This window comes from Manis javanica, chromosome 14 (assembly GCF_040802235.1).
Source record: "Manis javanica isolate MJ-LG chromosome 14, MJ_LKY, whole genome shotgun sequence".
NCBI classification, from domain to species: Eukaryota; Metazoa; Chordata; class Mammalia; order Pholidota; family Manidae; genus Manis; species Manis javanica.
Window position 1 is genome coordinate 89333581 of NC_133169.1, and position 15603 is coordinate 89349183.

The window sequence follows — 15603 nt, forward strand, 5'->3', positions numbered from 1 at the left end:
CTGTCAAGCTCATGGTCACAAATCTAAGTTTTCTACAATTATACTTTATTCCTTGAAAGAATGAAGTTTATCATTCCAATAAATACTGTCATTTATCTTCCTTGAAGTGACATACTCAGTTCATTTTTGAGAAAATGGAAGTCTGAGTAACCATAGTTTGTCAGTTCTTTCAAGTTAAAATGATGTTTCATGAAAAAAGAGGTTTAGTTGCAAGTCAAACACAACTGCTTTCTCTCAGGTTGGTTCTGGTCTGCAACACAAGTGCTTTTTGCACATCTCCTGTTTCATTGCAATATGTAAAAGATGTGTGTTAACAGGTCAAGATTTAGGAAAAGTAGTAACTTTACTATTAGGATGTTTTTAAGTAAAAGTGGGCTTTTTTTTTTAAACTTCCAAGTTTGTGGTGGGATAGAATACACTGACTATAGTTCGATGCTTCTGTCTAGATTAATGCTAAGGCACCAGCAATTTTACTGACCCTTGTTTCTGCATCTCCTGGAGCCCCTGAAAGGGCTTGGAGGCCTCCCCACACTCTGTGGACTATGGTCTGAGAACCACTGTTCTAGCTAAAATGAAAGGCCCTAAACAGTCTTTTAATAAACATGCTCATTCTAGCCACTTCTTAAAAAGAATATACCTGACTACAAGGTAAGAATTAGAAGAAATTTCCCTGTGGGTAAATTAAAGCACATTTACCCAGTTCTATGGAAGTAGTATCTGAACATTTGTTCTCTCAAAACATACCAACTTGGAAATCGCCTCTACATGGCCTGTTAACATCTAAGATTTTTTTATTCAAATATCTCCAATTTATTTGGTTTGGTGACACCTTCAGTGGGACATATTTTTTAGTATATTATAAAAATCTAGAGATTTTTTGAGAAATTATCTCTAATTCCAGTTTTTAAGAAATTGTAGTTTAAATTCAGGTTCCCAACTTCTCAGAATTCTATACATTTTTAAATTCAGAATTGCTATTCCTTTCATGGCCCTTTCTCAATTTTTTTTTCAAATCTGAGAAACAGTCTAATTCAGTAACTTGGAGTTCAAAGCTTTAGAATTCTCATTTTAAGTTCCTGTTAAACTTTTCTTGTTCTAGAAATGTACTGTGCATATTTGACCATAAGTTAACAATGTTAGGGTTCAAACCATACAGGCTTTTTTGTTTTTTTTTGCATTGGATAGCATACCTATTATGATTTTTTATTTTTAGTGTTGTTTTCTTCCAAGCATACAATTTCCAGTCTGGTATGAACAGGATCATAAGGTGATTATTTATTTTTTAATTTTGTTTTTTTTGTTTGTTTTTTAAGTAATCATTGTGCTTTTAATGGTGAGTTCAAGTTTGACTTAAAGCTAGTTTACAGGAATAATCCATAGGCAGTTTAGTTAACGGTAAGGTCAATGTGTAACAACCGATTGGGTTATCTACCTTCAAAAAGCCTGTGCAATTATAATCTACATTAGCTGGACCATTTTGTCTAGAAAAGGGAAGGAACAGCCCCTTGCTGTATTAATACTAATGGGTAGATGCTATAGGAAGAGAATATTCAGCTCATTACATTGGTGAAGAGAAAATAGCATGTGGATTGGATTTGAATTATTACTCTGTTCCTTCTTAGCTAGGTGACCTTGAACAAATGACAATTTCTCTGAGCCTTGGTTTCCTCATCTGTCAAATTGGAATAATAACTCCTCTGTCATGGGAATTGAATTTAATAGTATCACATATATAAAGAAGTTAATACATTGCCATAAACTTGATAGGCCCTCAGTAGAGTTAATGTTAAATGTATAGTTTTTTTTAAAGAACTAAATATGACATTTATAAAAGTATAGAATTAGCACATGTCAAAGATTTATGACACTAACCATAGAAATAAAAAGCTGGTTCAAAAGAGGATGGGAGAGAGAAAGAATACTGAAAATAGGATCACTAAGTTAGATTCAAAACCAGTTAATCTTCTCCAGGGCAATAAAACCTTAACTTTTGAGATTATCTTTTCTGCTGGACAGAAATTATTTGCATCTCTACCACACAGGAATAATTTGCAAACTTGTCAGTTTTTTTTTTTGAGAGGGCATCTCTCATATTTATTGATCAAATGGTTGTTAACAACAATAAAATTCTGTATAGGGGAGTCAATGCTCAACGCACAATCATTAATCCACCCCAAGCCTAATTCTCATCAGTCTCCAATCTTCTGAGGCATAAAAAACAAGTTCTTACATGGTGAACAAATTCTTACATAGTGAATAAGTTCTTACATGGTGAACAGTACAAGGGCAGTCATCACAGAAACGTTCGGTTTTGATCATGCATTATGAACTATAAATAATCAGGTCAAATATGAATATTTGTTTGATTTTTATACTTGATTTATATGCGGATCCCACATTTCTCCCTTAATTATTATTATTATTATTATTACTATTTTTAATAAAATGCTGAAGTGGTAGGTAGATGCAAGATAAAGGTAGAAAACATAGTTTAGTGCTGTAAGAGAGCAAATATAGATGATCAGGTGTGTGCCTATAGACTATGTGTTAATCCAAGCTAGCAAACTTACCAGTTCTAACTCCACTTGAAGTCTGTCTTTGCAGGGTCTGAGTCCTCATCAGTAATGAAGAGTAGATCAAGCAAAAGTTAAATTTCCCTAGAAAATTAATTAATAAGGGTCTGTTGACAACATAGCTGTCCTAGGCAGGTGGGAGGGGTGGGCAGAAAAAGGGACAGTTGTTAGTGTCAGTTAAGTTGGGTTTTAAAGTCATGTGGGATTGGAGATGAGACCTAGAGACCAGCTGAGGAGGAGGTAAAACTGAGACCCCGACCTTCATTGGGGATCCTAGACAGGCCTCAGCCTCACTGAAAACATGGAGCAGGTTATAAAAAAAAAACAAACGGAACTACTGGTGGTGTAGGGACACAACAGGGAATTTAATTTTCTGTCTTAGGCTGGAGACTCTAACAAAATTTATAACCACATTCAAATTTATTCTACCAATAGCACTCAGTGATAAACCTCAAGTACTAGCTGAGAATATGCACTCGACTTATGGTGCCCAGGATTTATGTATAATAAGCTCCTCTGCAGATAGATTCAAAATTATAAATATGCAAAGATATAATCTGCTATGAACTACCTAGAGTCAGCTGAAGCAATGTATAGGAATATCAAAACCCACAAACTTCAAATAATAAAAATAGCAATAGAAAAACCCCACAGAAACCATACAAAAACTGTACTTAAAATAATTAAAAATATAAAGAAGGGATTAGAAACCAAACGAAGACGCAGATTTGGAAGAACCAAATAGAACTTATAGAAATAAAATATCACTGGCGTTTAAAACTCAGTTGAGAAAAAAAATCAGACTAAAAAAAGCTGGTGAGAGACTTAATGAACAAGAAGATAGACTTTAGAAAATTGCCAGAAGGCAGTGTAGTGAAATAATGAAACAGGAAATAACTTGAAGAGACATGGAGGACAGAATAAGAGAGTCTAAAATATGTCTCTAGGAATTCTAGAAGTTGAGACTAAACAGAATGGGAAGAGGTCATATTTGAAGAGATAACAGCTGAGAATTTTCTTAAGCTGAGAAATAATGAAACATTAGATTCAGTGAACACACTAGGTTCCAAAAGGAGAAATAAAACTAACGCCACACACACACATGCATCCTGGAGAAGGCGCGGAGTACTCTGGGCAGAGGGAGAATTCATAAAGAGCTCTTTCATAAATAAGAGCCAGACAGCCCTGGCCTTACCCACACTGCCTTAGGAAGTGGTGAATGGACTTTGTGTCACAGGCCGTGAGTCCAAACCACACCAACGAGTTGAATAATGCAGACTTTCTTCTTGAACTCCTCCGCTGTAAGGTGGTTTTAGACCGATATCCACTAGGTGTGGCGTTTTATTCCCTTGTTCCACTGTTTGTTCTAATTGTAAGCTTCGTCACCTCCAGTGGTGTGAGTTCGGGGGGCTGCCGTTCCTTCTTCTGGCTTCGGGGTTGGGGTTAGAGCAGAATGGTCCCTGCTTGGCGCTTGCCTTCATGACTGCTCTCGCTTTGTGGGCAGGGAATGAAATCTCTGCGTCGTTGGCGTGGGCTCGACTTTCCTTAAGCTGCTCTTGCTTCTCCTTTCCGTGTGTGGATCCATACACGTGTCTCCGTTTTCTGGACTTAGAACAGGGGTCTGAAGCTCCCTCACTTGGGAGGCACCCTCGGGAGTGAGTCACATGCCAGGACGCCTCACTCATGGACATCGCAACAGCTGTGAGAAAACGAGTGATGGTGGGAGGGATTGCAGTTTTAGAGGTAAGGACAGTACAGAAAATTGCTCCAATCCTGGTATTAAATTTCTCATTTCTTTCTCATTATTTTTTATTTTGCATTTGACGGTGGGCGCAAACAAGTCCCATGGTGGAGGGCTGTGCCCCACACATCACCCTCGATTTCTCTCCAGGGAAGTGGTCCTCAGGTGCTCCTTCGGCTGGGCTTTCTGGCAGTTCCCACTCCTTCCTGAGGTTTCCAGTAACAAAAGGAGATGGTTTTCTCAGCCCTTTGGGGGATTGTTTCTCATCCCCCATCAGTATGACTGGTTTTTCTCCCTCCCCTTTCCTCAGCATCTGACCAGACCGTGCTTTGCAGTTTGTCAGATCTAATGTTCTTCAGAGAATGTCCTTCTTTCATTACCTGTCTTTTTCTTTCTTTCTTTCTTTTTTAAATTTTCCTAAGCCGGACACACACACTGTCACTCAGTTGTTTCCTACCCACCCCTGTCTGGAAACTGCATTATGATTCTTTTTTGTCATCACTATAATTGAAATGCCCACATTTCAATTTCCGCTGTGTGCGCTCCCCAGAATTTAAGTAGAGGAGGCAGAGAGAGAAGCTGGAGGGGGGGTGGTCCCAGGATGTAAAAGCTCTTCATTTTCATAATGGCTTCAGCGAGCCCTTCCTAAGAGGCGGGGAGAGCGGCCGCCATGGCAACAGGTCCTGGCTTCCCGGGGGGCTCAGGGGGCGCTGGCCGTACGGGAGCCTGGGGAGTGAGCAGCAATAACCGGGAGCAGCAGTAGCCTCCAGCAGGCTTGCTTCTGGTGATTATTGCCATTTCTCATAACTGAGACTCTCTATTATATATAGATGGTGATAGTTTCGCTTCTGAGTGGCGTAGAGAGCTCAGAGACGGCCGAAGCACGAGTCCAGGGCGTGGGTCGCTCAGCCCCGCCCTGTCCCTGACAGAGAACCCACCTGGTGGGCACCTGCGTGCGGAGACCACTCTGCTCTTGGTGCAGGCGTGTCCTGCCAGCCCGTCCAAGCCGTCGTCCCTTCTCCTCCCGCTTCTCGGATCTCAGGTGGGGGGTTCCCTCCTGGTAACTCCAACCTCTTGATTAGGAATCTCTCCTGTCCCATCTCCCTAAAAATGTCACCTCTGTCTCTTTGACCTTCACCAAAGACCTCAACACACTGGCCTCCAAACATGTAGAAAATGTTCTGTTTGTTTTTTTACTCTTTCCCAAGGCAAGTTCTTGGAGGGATTTTTCCCTCTCCCGGTTCAGAATGCTGATCCTGATGACGTTTGTTCAGCAGTGCTTAGTTCTGCTGATCACTGACTTCCTGCTGCACCTGGAATCGAAAAACGTGAAACATCAGATTTAGTAGTCGCAGCAAATTCCAAAAGGAGAAATAAAGCTCCGTCCACACATGAACACATCCTAGAAGAACACCCGAGACAGCGGGAAAATCCAAACAGAACTCCTGGGCAGTAAGAGCCCGACAGCCGTGGTCCACAATCAGAGTTGGTCTTCAGGCCCTCGTGGCCTGGTTGCACTCGTCTCTTACATCGCCCACCTGGGCTCTGGCGAGACACACTCTTCAGTGCTCAGCCCACGGAGTCCCAGAGCCACAAACTTGATTTCTCACCGACACCTGCTTCACCGATGACGTCTCTGTGTGTACCGGTCAGTCACGCCTCTGTGAAGCTGCCGTTTAAATGTCTTCTCTCCCTCCGTCCAGTCCCACTTTGCACGTACTGCATAGTTTTTCAGAACCTTATTCACATCTCTTCCTCACTGTATCCACACAGCCTCCCTGTGAAGCAGGTCCTTTGGCCTCGCTGGCAGCCACGGATGGTCACGTCACGTGTCCCTGTGCTTCAGTACTCACTGGGCTGCTGGGATACATTGAGATCAGTGGGGCTAATACTCTGGAGCTCAGGTCCTCTCAGGGCCCTTGGCCACCACCTGAAAGTAGCCCTAGCATTGAGTACCTGTCTTGACAGGTACTGGGCGAAATTGCTCAACAAGGCAGATGTGTCTTCACCTCCACAGAGCTTGTATAGCAGGTGCAGGGAGACGGGCATCGCCCCCCTCCCGGCCAGGATTACCTGTGGTTCCCAGTGGAGCACAGTGTATTCCTGCCCCTATACTGGGCCAGGGACATTCACCCTTGCCTGGCTTTGTGGGCATTTAGTATCTCAGTAGTATTTTTTTTCCCCATTAAGTTTCATGGAAGATATATAGATTATAAATACAGGAATACTTTCATAGATGTAGAACTGTATTTATTTTTAAAAAACACAGAAATAAGGTGCCATCCTTGCCTGGCATGTCTTATTATTTACCTGTTAACTTTTGGTCTGCTTTGCTGGAAACCAATTGTTACATCTGGGCCCTTAATAGAGTCATTGGATTAATAAACATTTGGGAAAAGTTTATCATCATTATGAACCAAAGAAATGCAACCTAAAACAGAATAGACACAATACTGTTTAATATTTACTAAAAGTTTTAAAATAATAATGCCTTAGGTCTCAGAGAAATAGGCATGCTAAAACATTCTAGTGGTCCGTGTCTTTTAGGTGACAGTTTGGTAATATTAAAGGTATTTATATGGTTTTATTGAGAAATTCCATTTTTGTGACTTTAGTCTGCAGAACAAAAGATGTGCAAAAGTGTTAGGTAGATACAGGATCTGCCCAGTGTTACTGGAAACATTACTGAAAACGATCTGGGTGTTCAGTAATAAGGAAGCTCTTATGTTATAGAATATCCATCCCATGTAGTAAATACTATACAACTACAAATATGTTGAACAGGATAATGGACGATATTTGGGAAGTTCATAGAAAAGCAATAAAAACAGGTCATAAAACTATGGGCATGCTATACAATGCCAGGTTGTTTAAAAATATGTGTGTGTGTCTGCGTGTGTGTCTACCTAGGAAAAGCATAGGACAGAGCGTGGGTGCCTTAAAACACTGGATAAAATTTAGTTATTTCTGGTTGATGGAATAAGGGGTGATTTTTCTTTTCTTTTCAATTATTCCACAAAGGATGCTTTTCACTTACAATGCAAAAAAAAATGGGGGAGGGAATATGTAGCTTAGGTTTTCTCCCCCTAATAACACCAAAAGAAAGGATAAAAGATAGCTATTTAAAATGGCCACCGTAAGGACCAAATTGAATGTAGTATCATTTACTGATTTTGTGTTAGGTTAGAAGCATTCTGTTTCATAGGTGTGTGTGGGGGCGAGGGTGCACTTATGTTTCCGGGCGTGTGTGGCCTGGTGGGGGCTTGTAGTGTTGGTGTCTGTAGTCAGGTGTGACAGCCTTGCAGTGCTGTGGTCTCCTCAGAGTCGCACAGATCTGCATGTCCAGAGGTACTGCCTGTGCCTGGCCACCTGTTGCGGCTCACAGCCCTGGCCCGTGGTCATGTACTCTCATCGGATGCCTGAGGTACAGCTGTAGGCAGCTGGTCTTCCCTAGGTCAGGAGTCTGAAGAACTTTTAGCTATCCTGGGGCCTCAGGGATATAATCTCAAGTATAGAATTGATGCACTGATTATTTCTTGAAGCCACTTGCTGTCTGGTTTTTGAAGCACCCATTTTTATCTTTTAGCACAAGCTCACGGAGAAGGCTTGTTAGGATGAGTGCAAGTATAGGTGATTTTCTGACATTTTTATAGTGAATTCTGAACCCCGACCTTCCGTCGAGTAATGGGACTCCCCTAACCTTGCTCCTTTGTCCACTCAAGTTTTCCAAACACAAGCGACCCTTTTAGAGTTACTCTTTTCTTTCCCACCATTGCTTAATGATTACTTAGCTTTTTACATGACCCAGCCACATGCCGGCGCGTGTCAACAGGATTGTGTTGTGGTTGTCTCCTTCTGTGGAAGTTTCTGGAAGGTGACCTTCTGTTTGCACGACTGAGCAGTAGACCTTTTAGGAGGAGCTGCTTCCTCCCTGGGTTGAGGCCACAGGGACGGCCAGGTGGTGGGAGCAGCCCAGAGCCGCAGGGCGTTCTCAGCATTGGGAGGGAAACCGTAGGGGTGGTGAGGGTTCCAGTGCCTCCAATTGTACCAAACAGCTGTTGACACAGACTTCAGAATTCCTGTGGGAGAGGAAGTGAATTTTGTAAGAGTTTAACTTTTGGAAAGGTCTCAAGCAGGCATCACTGATTTTGCGGTTGAAGATATGACGTCTTAATTGTCTGTGTGATTCATGACCCTAACCTGTAAACTTCTAGACTGTCCTCTGATGAAGGGGCTCAGCTCACGTCTCCCCCGTAGGCCTTCCCCACCCTACCTAAGCTGGTCCTGTTCTGTTTCTTCCGGCCACCTTCGCAGCACAGCACTCTTACTGAAGCATTCGGATTTTTATCTTCCCAGTTGGAATGTGAGGCCATGTTGAAGCTGGGGTCTTGTCAGTCTGGTTCACTGCGACGGTGCGGTGCCTGCAGGGGGTCGTGCTGTCTTGTAGGTGTTCAGCCGGTGTTGGGGGGTATGAGCAGGCTTTCCGGAGGCCGGGGCTGTTGGAGCTGTGAGTGGGGCAGAAAGGCGTGACAGGAGGTTGGAGGGCTGGGCAGGCCGGTCAGATCACGTGGGCCGCAGGGAGGCAGTCCTCGTTGCTTAAGGGTCTGATATTCATTACGTCATTGCATCTCTGTAGGTCCATACACTTCCCAGATTGGTGGTTGAGGTCAGCCTTGATGGTGTTGCCACTGGGAATTGTGCTCCACTATGTCCTTGAAGCGCTTCTTTAACCTAACTACTCTTGTCTTCCCATCTGCACTGCCATCCCCTTGGCATTCTTCACCCACCTTCCCCGAGGAGCCCAGCAAAGCAAAATGACCATAGCTAAGGTGTCAGGCTTGGATGCCTGCACGATTGAAAGCTCGCAGAACTTGGCCATTAAATGCTTTTGACTTCCCACCGAAAAGTCCTGGGTTTGGGCTTTGAGAGTGACGCCCACTGAGAGCCTGAATGGTGGCTGCATCAGGAGCCCAGGTCCCGGCCTCACTGTTTGAACCACTGGGCGTCTCTGTCACCAGACACTGTCTGCTCTTCCCTGCCTGGTATGTTGTTTTTCTCACATTGGATCTCTGTGGCTCCTGTTTGTCAACTCTGCACTTGTTTTATAATTTGCTTCCAAAGTAGAATTCAGTGAGTTTCCAGTTTTGTGCTGTGAGGACAAATCAAATTTTGCCTGGCTTGCGTTGAAGTAAGAACTCCATTGGCATAATTCCCTGATGAGTCTATTTTTGTGATTAAGGCAGTAAATACAACAGATGAGTTTGTGTGTTTCCTCTTACTCTAACATGTACCACTACATATAAACTCAATTATTTCATATGTATAACAAGTAAGATGAGCAGCTGTTTCACTTAGGCTTGAACTTCCGTTGAAATGTCAGGAGCCAGCAGGAGCCAGACGCTGGCACAGAGCTTAGGAGATGTATTAAGGTGTAATCCACTCAGATTTTTTCCCAACTTTTATGGGCTGTGAAAAGTTGTGTCATCTTTCTTAAAGAATTCTGTTCTTCAGCATCTGTAACATAAACAAATAGAATGTGGATATTCTTTTCAAATACGTCTTCACACGGATGTTAGAGATCTGGGATTTCATCTTTGATTGTTAACTACTAACTGATCTCCAGCGCTTTTCTGTGGGTCGTTAGCTCTTGTACCTGAAGAGCCATGAACTTTTCAGGACACCTTGAAATAACTGTTTTCTCTATTGCATGTCCACATGTAATTCAGGAGTTCCGTGACAGCACTTGTAGATTTATCAATTCCAGTCATTTTGGTACATGGGCCCTTGAAATACAGCCAGCGTTTTCGACCTCAGCTTCTCAATTTGTTTCAGACTCATGGCAAGGAATGTAATTTTCTTTCTGTTTCCTTTTTGGGGTGAAAGTACACTCCTTTTCAAAAATATGCCAGTCAGATGGATTATTTCCCTTACTTAAAAAATTTCCATGAAAGGAGATGGATTATCCAGGGTGTATTGTGTGCCTATGCACACGGGTTTCTCCCCCTCTCTCTCTCTCTCTCCAACATTTCCCATAATCCTGTCCATTGTAGAGCCTTGATTCTCCCTCCAAAGAGGATTATGGTTATTCCCACAGGAACAGAAATGAGGTTGGTATTTCATGGGGAATGAAGAGCTCTGACTGGTCTGTCTCCGAGCCACTGTTCTTTTTGGAGCTAAGCCACGTGGCAGAGGGCCAGTCCCTTAGCCTTTGATTTAGCTCCTGGCTTTTCATCTGTAAAATGGAATAGTAGTATGGGTCTGGATCAGAAGACTACTGTTTATTTTAATTAACGATCGCTAAGATGGTTACATTCAGTGCGCTTTATAAATGTCTACATGACATGTTTAATGGCGGTGCTCTTGGTGAGCGACTTAACTGGGCTGCAGGTATCTGGCACCCAGAGGCCGTCACTCTGGGCCTCCATTTCAGGCCTGGCTAAACATTCTGTTTCTCCACCGACTTCCGAGTGAAAATGAGCATGATGACTAAGGGGAACTTGTAGAGCGACTCCAAAGACCTACCATTTTAATAGAGACCTAGTATAGAGGCACAGTGCCTGACACATTTTAGCTACTGAAATAAATACGAAAAATGCTGTATTCTGGTCTTTACATGTCTTGAATTATGTCTCTGGATTTTATGCTAGTTTGTAAAGTTCTTATGTCTCTCTTATATTCCATGGAATTTGAACATCTTAAGTCTTAGCAGTTGAGACCTTTTTGAGTTTACAGAGTCATGTTATGACTGTTACGTTCTCTCTCTTATCAGAATGTTCTAATTGCTTTTAATCTCATTGAACGGAGAACAAAACTCTTACGTGGCCTGCAAAGTCCTACAGGATTTGCAACCCCCAAGTCCATTACCCGGCTGGCTGCTGGGAATCCTCTCCCCTTTGCTCACTCTGCAGCAGGCACGCTGGCTTCCAGTTGGTGTTGCCAACGGTGCCGTGCGTGTTTCTACCCGAGGCGTCCACTGTTTGCTTTTCTGTAGCCTCTTCCCACTCAGGTTGTTCGTACTTGCCCCCTTCTCAGTGATACCTTCCCTGGCCACCCTGTCTAAAATCGCAAACAGGCTCCTTTTCCAACACATAGTATATTTGCTTTTTGTTTGTCCTACCCCAAAAGAATGTCAGTTTCTCAAAGCAGGGGACTTTGAGGGGTTGTGTTCATTGTGTTCCCTGCACTGCTGTGTCCTTAGCACCGAAAGCAGGCCTTGGTGTGTAATAAGCGCTAGAAGGTATTTGATAATTATAGAACAGACGATGCCCTTCTGCCGTCTGTGCTGGGCCACCTTGCACCTCCTTCCTTGGGCAGGAAGTCCTAAGCTAACTTCTCCATCACCTGCCTTTGTAGGCAGTGCTGGTCTGAAGGTGATGGGCTGGGCCACTGAGGGAAGTGTTGCCCCCAACAGGAGCTGATACGTTCACAGCCCGTGGCGACATCGTGTTGGTGCGCGCACACATGCAACTTTATTACCTCCTGTGCTTGTGCTCTGGCATCCCTCTCTAGATAAGCTTCAAAATAAATTAAAAAATGATAGTGAATGTGAAAGGACGTTAAAAACTGTAAAATGCTTTGAAAATGGTAATTACATTGGATTTTCAATGTATTCTTAACACAACTTGAAATAGTTAAGTAATTTTCCAGGGAGAAGGGTCCCCTTGACTAGTTTCTGTGCAGGTCTTTTTGTATGTGAGGGCCATTCATCCCCATCCGGGCCTGTGGGCCGGACCCAGGGACACAGCGACAGGGTGCAGCCTGACCTGACTGGGCCGGGAGGAGGAGGCCCATCACTTGGCCCCTAGACTGGAGGGATGTGCCTTCCACTTGCGTAAGGCTGTTCAAATACCAAGTAGGTGAGACCGTGAAGGGCAAATCGAATTCAGGTTGGCATATTGTTAGTCTCTAAATGACTATGACTAATTTAGGAAAACTAGGCATCTGGGCAGCAAAAGTATAATTCTTGTTAACAAAAGCCGGCCTATTCCAGAGTTGGGCCAAAATCTCCCATGACCCAGGTTATTTGTCTACCAATAGAAAAGCTAGAGGATTTTATACTGTTGGGGGGCAGATATGAGCCTAATATCCTTCAAGCTTTCGAAACTAATCAGGTTGTCCTTTTACCCATGATCTCTTTAAGGTGAGGCCAGGTAGGAAAGAAGAGAGTCGTGTGAGATTAAAATGGCTGGTTTTATGCTATATATGTTGTTATCACACACACACACCGTGTCGTATCAGAGCATTCAAGAGTGCTAGCTCTAGGATCAGACTGTAGACGGCCTGACTTCAAATTCCAGCCCTATCACTATTTAGTATGTGGCCCCGGACAAATTTCTGAGTTTTTCTGAACCTTAGCTTGGTCATATGGGATAGAAATAGAACTTCCTCTCACAGGGTTATTGTAAAAATCAAGTGAGATAATCAATGGAGTGCTTACAGCCTGACTTAGTAAGTGAGGCTGTTAATGTAATAGTAAGTGCTCAGTTAATGCCAGTTGCTGTTATTATTGATGACAATCTTAATAATCATCTTACGTAGCCAGGAAGTAAAGGAATTCCAGAAAGGGATAAGAAAAGAAAAGACACAGCAGCCACTACCCTAGAAGGTTTATTAAATGTATTAGAAGAGGACTGGTATAAGGCTGTGAACTTACACTATAGCATATAATATATATTAGGTATTGCATGTAATAATCGTAATTACACCCTGTGAATATTTTACAGCCTTTGTACTTTCTGGATCAGTAGTTTGGCCAAGGAGATCCACTGCTTTGTTATGTGCTGTTAACGTCAGGATGAGTGGCTCTGGCCACTCCCCTGACCACTGTTCCCAGCTTGGCAAAAGTTCTAGACACCAGTAGGTTCCATGAAAGTTTACACCAGAAATTTAGTGCAGTTGAGCCTTGATACTCTTAGAAGAAGATGGCCCCCCAAAGCATGTGTGGTTTTTTCCTTCTCAAGACCTGATATGGGCAAGTTCTGTGCTAGTCCCTGGGGTGGGGCAGGAAACGAGGTCAGGGCCATCCGTGTTCTCTTGGGGCTTCTGGTAAGTGGGAGATACAAACAGTGACAACTCCACAAATGGGAACATAATGCAGTAAGTGCTGGAATGCAGAACTGAAGAATCGGAGTTGTTACAAGGTACCTGGCCTCGCATGGGTGTCCAAACAGGTCTCCCTGAAGAAGTGGGCGTGGTAAGTAGGAAAGAGCTGAATCAGGAGGGGGCTGCAGAGCTGCTGAACTGGGTTGGGGGACCAGCATCATGAAGAAAGGCATCCAGGCCCAAGGAGATCTTTAGCCCACAGCTCAGTGAGCGAAGGGGAATGTGGTGCCGAAGGGCCCGGGGAGGTCAGCTGGGGCATGCAGGGTCTTGTAGGCCAGGCCAAGGGTTTCCAACTTGGAATTAAAAGCAGTCAGGAGCCTTTGGAATTTTTTAAACACATAGTGGTGTCAGATTAGAAGATACCAGAGTGGATATAGAGCTGGTTACATACTCAAATTTTAGAGCAATCTCCCTTTCAGACTGCAAGCCATAGGTTCCTTGACTTGGCCGCATTCACCCAAATTCCTTTTCTTTTTCTCCGAAGAATTCTCTGCACCAACTGGGCCTCTATAATTGGGTATTACAGTTGATGTATACGTTACCGAGCAATACTTAATGTCTTAGCAGTGATGGTTACCCATTTCGAATACAGTTCATCCATTTCCGCAGAGGCAGAGACCACATTGCTCCTTACGCACGGGGCTTTGAGACCCTTGGTGAAGGGAGCGCGGCCTGGATGCGGACCCAGGCGGCCCTGCCTGTCTCGTTTGGGGCAACGGAAGCCATCCTACCTGTCTCGTTTGGGGCCCTCTCCTTTGCCTCCGTTCAGCTCACCCTTCTGTCTCCATGTTAGTGTCAGCCTCTCGTCCTTAGGGAGCAGCTCTCCGACTTTGCCAGCCAACTGCAGATGGAATGCTGTCCCGTGAGGCCTGGTCCCTCATTTCCGTGGGTTTTTCAAGCACCTGCCATTGCTGCTGCAGGAAGGGAGAAGGCATGGCTTTTAGCCCAGCACCACTCTGGGTGGTGTCATGCTTGCTTTCCCTCTCTCACCTTTTCTCCCCTTCTTCCAATTTAGTAATTTGGGTGGTCAGTGAAGAAAGAGCAGCATTTTTTTTTTTCTCTCTAAAATTACCACTACTTTTTCCCCACAGGCTCAAGCTACTCCATATGGTCATTTTTGGGTTGGTCTGAGGAAAAAGAATGCTTCTTTTAGCCATGGCTGAACAGACCCTTAGTCATGTGGGAGCAGGAAACGGGCTCAGCAGGCAAAGGCCTTTCTCTCCCAGCTCTGCCCTTCATTAGCTGTGTGACCTCAGGCAAATGACTTGACTGCCCAGTGCTTCAGTTTTCTCATCTGTGAAACGGTAGTAATAGTCCTAACTACCTGCTTTAAAGGGTTCTCTTGAAGATTACACTGTGTAAAAGTAGCCCTCATAAGCATTCACTTAAGTAGTCAAAGCTTTAAGTTTGGCTTCTCACTAGATAACCAGTTGCAGAAAGATGTTGAATATGATAGGTGAGCATGACCCCGTCGGTGCACAGAACAGTTGATTTTAAAGTCTTGTTCCGGTGCCAGCTGCGGGACAGCCCAGCAGAGCAGTACTTATGGCTGCTGGGTCTCCTCGGCAGAGGCCTGCCCGGCACCCTCCAGACTGGTCCCATCTCACCAGTCCTGGTGGTTTCCAGGCAACACAAACACACACACACAGTCTGACTTAGCAGAAAACATACAGCCACGGTGGTGGCGATTCCCGCCCCGCCCCCCACCTTACCTACTACAGAAGAATTTGAAGCCCGTGAAAGGAACCACATTAACAACACTGAAAGCTAAACTTGCCTGTTTAGCCACCAAAAAAGTATAGTTCCAGCAGCTTCATTTCCAGCTAATCCTTCTCAGCTCCAGGGCTTGGAGCTTCTCTACCCCTGAGGGGTGGTAGAGAGAAAAGTGGTATTTACTGCAGCTTAGGTGCCCTCCCACTCAGCCACTTTCATAATGGGTCGCCCGGGGCCTACCCGGGCCCACCCGTGGCACTCCAAGACCGGAGCCAGCCCCCAGTGTGGAGGCACTCGTTTGAAGAGAGAGGGAGGGCAGAAAAGTGCCATGGCCTCGGCTGTGAACGTAAGTGTCCAGAGGCGAGAGGTCTGTGGGGCCTGCGGCCCAGGGAGTGTCTGTGGCCAGGCGTTGCAGGGAGGTGGGCTTTGGATGTGCGGGAGGACTTGCCGGCAGGCCAGGGGCAGATGATGCTG

At 44.4% G+C, this 15603-nt stretch overlaps 1 protein-coding gene across 8 annotated transcripts in view; it reads left to right on the forward strand.

Moving 5' to 3' along the window:
- Nucleotides 1-15603, forward strand: part of ARHGAP26 (Rho GTPase activating protein 26) — a 404986-nt gene that overhangs the window by 282733 nt on the left and 106650 nt on the right. The gene's annotated exons all lie outside the window — the stretch shown is intronic.